This window comes from Belonocnema kinseyi, chromosome 4, assembly GCF_010883055.1.
Source record: "Belonocnema kinseyi isolate 2016_QV_RU_SX_M_011 chromosome 4, B_treatae_v1, whole genome shotgun sequence".
NCBI classification, from domain to species: Eukaryota; Metazoa; Arthropoda; class Insecta; order Hymenoptera; family Cynipidae; genus Belonocnema; species Belonocnema kinseyi.
The window spans coordinates 28,091,954-28,097,042 of NC_046660.1; positions in this window are offsets into that span (position 1 = coordinate 28,091,954).

Sequence of the window (5,089 nt, forward strand, 5' to 3'; positions counted from 1 at the left end):
AGCATGCAAAGCTCACTAAACAAAGAGCTGGCCAGCAAGAACATCTGCGACAAACAGTAAACAATGGAACATCAACTGTGGCTGCTGAGGATTCTTTGGCTAGAGTTAGGACTAATCTACACGTGACAGAAGACCGAGCAATGGAAATTAAGCAACAGGTTGATTTGGCGTGGAAAAACGATCCAATGAACATTAGTTAGAGGAAATCGCGTCAAACGGTCAAGAATAAGCAATTGATGTTCTTCCTCAACCTGTTGATGATCCAACACCACCACATCCTCCAGAGGTGGATGGCCTTATACAACCAGAGGCAGAAGCGGAGGTTCAGCAACCAGAAAAGCGACGAAAATGGACATAGTTTATGAACAGTGATGATATTCGCCTTTATTTTTTGTCAGAAAAAGGTGGGCAAAGTGTGAGGAGAGAACACCATAGACTCTTCTAACTTAAATACCCAGAGCTAGCCACAAAAATTAATGAGCAGAATTTGGCAGATCAAAAACGATCAATATCTGTAAACAGATTGCTTTCGGCTGTTGAAATACCTTTTATCAAAATAGAAGTGGAACAGCAGCTTCCTATTGATGAACTCGTCTTGGAAGATGTAGACAATGAAGACTTGATTGATTTTGAAGGCATAGGTGCTAGGGATAATGAACATCATGTACCGGATGCATTAGAACCACATCCGGATATTAATAAGCACAAACTGCGTTAGAGGTGCAAATTGGGTCGATTAACTCAATATAAAAAAGAAAATATAACAAGCAAGCTGATAAACCATGTTGTTATAATCATCCACCCTCGGCACATCGAGACATTAACACCAGCAATATTGAATGAGATCATATACTCCCAATGACAGAGACTTGATGTTCTTATTGCAAGACTGCGTCGGTACCAAATAACCAGCAAGCCACCGAAGTCTCTCAATTAGAAGATATGACTAACTACTGGTCGGGTGTTTGGGGACAAATGAACAGATGAAATTTGGACACTGCGCAGTTCAAACTGGAGGAAGTAAAGGCAAGCAATAACCCTGCAATGCAACTGACAAACATCACACCTTTAGATGTTTCAGCGGTCCTGAAAAGGGCTAGTAATTGGAAACCTCCAGTTCCGTTAGGTGCACAACTTCTGGTACAAGTACCTGATGAGTGTGCATCTTGCGTTGGCAAGGTGTTTTCAGAAGATCATTGAACACCCAGATCTGATGCCAGGTTTTTTGCTCGAGGGTACTATGTATATGTTACCAAAAAACCAGACGCTCAAAATCAATCTGACTTTCGGCCTTTCTTCCAACAATTTATGAATGTCTTACAGCTATCATTGCAGATGAGGTATATTCTTATTCCGACGAGAATGACATTCTTATAGAAGAACTAAAAGGATGTTGTAAAAACTCACGAGGCTGTAAAGATCTAGTCACTATAGACATTGTTGCTATGACTCAAGATCCCCAGTGGGCACAAAATTTGGTGACGTCTTTACGACAACCTTACGACATCCTATGTCCATGTCGTTAAGGTGTCTTTACGATGTCGTAAGGACATCATCAGGTGATGCGACTTATTTACGATAACGTAAAGACACCTTAACGACATGGACATAGGATGTCGTAAAGTTATCGTAAAGATGTCGTAAAGACGTCGCCAAACTTTGTTCCCACTGGGGTGATACTTAGAAAATTGTCGATTTTACTAATTTTAGGTTCCCCCGGCTTTTTTCCTAGCATAATAAATATTTTGCCTTCAAAATTTGGGAAATGATAGCGAACATGCTAACGGACGTCTCCGCTCAAATTTTGTGTTTTTTTATCAAGAAAATTTTGATATTGCTATCAACGTGCGTGTATATTTCGAGGTTATGTGTATTACAATTCACCCGAGCGTTACTTCCAAACTGCATAATATTTTTGTACGAAAACTTTGGACTTACAAATAAACATAGTAACTAATCTCCCGGACCTGACCTTGTTTGCAGGCAATCAAAAAAGTTTATTTCATAAATAATTTCCAGATTATCGAAAAGGCAGAGATGAAAAACGACGTAACCTCAAAATAATGCATATGCATAAAATTTTTATTTAGCACAATACATTTTTTTTGTTATTATCCCCCAAAAAAGAGTCCGGGGACGTCCGTTATGATATTTTATAGCATCTCCGAATTCAGTTTTTAAAATTTTTCATTTTTGTTGAAAAAAGCCGGGGAGATTGTAAGTATCACATGCCCTTAAAAGTTCAAAATTAAATTTCCAATTTTCAACAGTTCAAAATTTCTTTATCCAGTTTTTTCAATTTTCAACAATGAAAAATTCCATTCTCAATTTTTTACGATTAAAAATGCTTAAAACTTATTTGTCAAACTTATTGAATTTTCTTAAATTTTCAACAATTGCAAGTTCTTTTTTCATTTTCAAAAGTTAAAAATGAAACTGCTAAGAATTCAATTTTATTCCATTTTTAACCCTTGAACATTACATTTTCAATTTTTCTCAATTTTCAACAGTTGAAAATGAAACTATTGAAATTACGTTTTCAATTTTCTTTCATTTTCAAATCGTGAAAATGACATGTAAATTTGTCTTCAATGTTTGAAATTAAATTTTCAACAGTTAAAAATTAAACTACTGAAAACTTAATTTTCAATTTTCTTTCATTTTTAAGAACTTTTCAACAGTTAAAAATTCATTATTCAATTTTCTTTAATATTAAACAGTTGAAAATTCCATTTTCAATTTTCAGAAGTTACAAATGAAACTATTAAAAATTAAATTTTCTCCAATTTTCATTTTTTTTTTCATTTTCAACAGTTGGCAATTTCTAATTCAATTTAATTCAATTTTTAACAGTTAAAAATTCCGTATTCAAATTTCTTTAATTTTAAACAGTTTAAAATACTTTTTTAATTTTCTTCAATTTTCAACAATTGAAAATTACATTTTCATGTTTCTTCAATGTTTAACGGTTCAAAATTAAATTTCCAATTTTAAACAGTTAAGAATAAGCTATTGAAAACTTAATTTTTAATTTTCTTCAATTTTCCAAAGTTAAACATTGTATTTTCATTTTTCTTTAATGATTCACACATAAAAATTAAATTATCAATTATCAAAAGTTGAAAACTCTTTTTTCCAATTTCTCCAATTTTCACAGTTGAAAATTCAATTTTTGATCTTCTACAATTTTCAATGATTGAAAATTCAATCTTGATTTTTTTTCAAATTTTCATTTTCAACAATTAAAAATTCCATTTTCAATCTTCTTCAATTTTCAACAGTTGAAAATACTTTTTTAATTTTCTTCAATTTTCAACAGTTAAAAATGAAAATGCTGAAAATTGAATTTCCTTCAATTTTTAAATATTGAATATTCAGTCTTAATTTTTTTTCTTCAATTTTCCACAGTTGAGAATTTTTTATTCAACTGAATTAAATTTCTAGCAGTTAAAAATCCAATTTTTAATTTTCTTCAATTTTCAACAGTTGAAAATTAATCTCTTGAAAATACGTTTTTAATTTTCTTTAATTTTTAACAGTTGACAATTCCATTTTCATTTTTCTTTAATGAATCACACGAAAAAATTAAATTATCAATTTTAAAAAGTTGAACTCTTGTCCAAGTTCTCCAATTTTCACAGTTGAAAATTCTACTTTCAATTTAAAATAGTTGAAAATAAAAAATGTTGAAAATTTTTCCATTCTTAATCTTCTACACTTTTCAATTATTGAAAATTCAATTTAGAATTTTTTTCAAATTTTCAATTTCAACAATTGACCCTTCTTTTTTCAATTTTCAATTTTCTTCAATTTTCAACAGTTAGAAATTAAACGGTTTAAAATACTTTTTTAATTCTCTTCAATTTTCTATAGTTAAAAATGAAACTGCTGAAAATTCAATTTACTTCAATTTTTAAATATTGAATATTATGTCTTCATTTTTTTCTTCAATTTTCAACAGTTGAGAATTTTTTATTCAACTGAATTCAAATTCTAGCAGTTCAAAATCCAATTCTCAATTTTCTTCAATTTTCAACAGTTGCAAATTAATCTCTTGAAAATAATTTTTTAATTTTCTTTAATTTTTAACAGTTGATAATTTCATTTTCAATTTTCTTTAATGAATCACACATAAAAATTAAATTCTCAATTTTCAATAGTTGAAAGCTCTTTTGTCCAATTTCTCCAATTTTCACAGTTGAAAATTCCACTTTCAATTTTCAATAGGTAAAAATAAAAAATGTTGAAAATTCAATTTTTAATCTTCTACAATGCTCAATTATTGAAAATGCAATTTTGAATTTTTTCAAATTTTTAATTTCAACAATTGACCTTTCTTTTATCAATTTTCAACAGTTAAAAATCCATTTTTAATTTTCTTCAATTTTCAACAGTTAGAAATTAAACGCTTGAAAATACTTTCTTAATTTCCTTCATTTTTTAACAGTTAAAAACGAAACTGCTGAAAATTAAATTTCCTTAAATTTTTTAATATTAAACATTCAGTCTTCATTTTTTTTCTTCAATTTTCAACAGTTGCGAATTTTTTATTCAACTGAATACTATTTCTAGCAGTTAAAAATCCAGTTCTCAATTTTCTTCAATTTTCAACAGTTGAAATTTAATCTCTTGAAAATACTTTTTTAATTTTCTTTAATTTTTAACAGTTAACAATTAAATTTTCATTTTTCTTTAATGAATCACACATAAAAGTTAAATTATCAATTACCAAAAGTTGAAAACAACCTGAAAACTATTTTCACAGTTGAAAATTACATTTTCAATTTTCAATAGTTAAAAATAAGAAATGTTGAAAATTCTATTTTTAATCTTCTACAATTTTCAATTATTGAAAATTCAATTTTGAATTTTTTTCAAATTTTCAATTTCAACCATTGACCCTTCTTTTTTCAATTTTCAATAATTAAAAATCCATTTTCAATTTTCTTCAATTTTCAACAGTGGACAATTAATCTCTTGAAAATACTTTTTTAATTTTGTTTAATTTTTAACAGTTGACAATTCCATTTTCATTTTTCTTTAATGAATCACACATAAAAATTAAATTATTAATTTTAAAAAGTTGAAA